This window comes from Penaeus monodon, chromosome 21 (genome assembly GCF_015228065.2).
Source record: "Penaeus monodon isolate SGIC_2016 chromosome 21, NSTDA_Pmon_1, whole genome shotgun sequence".
In the NCBI taxonomy this organism is placed as follows: Eukaryota; Metazoa; Arthropoda; class Malacostraca; order Decapoda; family Penaeidae; genus Penaeus; species Penaeus monodon.
Window position 1 is genome coordinate 9,450,403 of NC_051406.1, and position 568 is coordinate 9,450,970.

Sequence of the window (568 nt, forward strand, 5' to 3'; positions counted from 1 at the left end):
CTTCACTATATTTGTCTGCTCTTGCACAAGTATGAGTCCCGTTTATTTGATTTGAAATACAGAACTGCAATTTGCCTGTGGAGCGACGTATCATAGAAATAGACTCTGTTTTTTTTTTAACACTTGCAACCAATTTATCATTTCTCGCATCAAAGTGAATTTGAACTAATTTTGAAAAGAATAGTTTACACTTACCGTTGGAAAAAAATACACACATGTATTATGAGGTAAAAGCATTACTATTACGTTTCTCTCAACTAAGATTTTAAAACATCAGACTTTTAAGCTAAACACCTATTGCAGCTATTATGTATAGTAATCCGCTCTTATTCAATCTTACAAAGAAATGAAAAGCAATGAGTTTAACAAAGGTAATAATAAAATATCCCTATCGTATACGTGAGTCTCTTAAGAAAAGACTGTTAGAAATATATCTTCCAGTTTCGTTTTATGATACAGATCTTCTTTCCGCTGATATATAGTTTTATGACATTTATTAGGCCATGAAACGAAGAAAATGTGGAACTTCTTCGGATTTCTTCGTGCGTAAAAGATATGTCTGTATGCA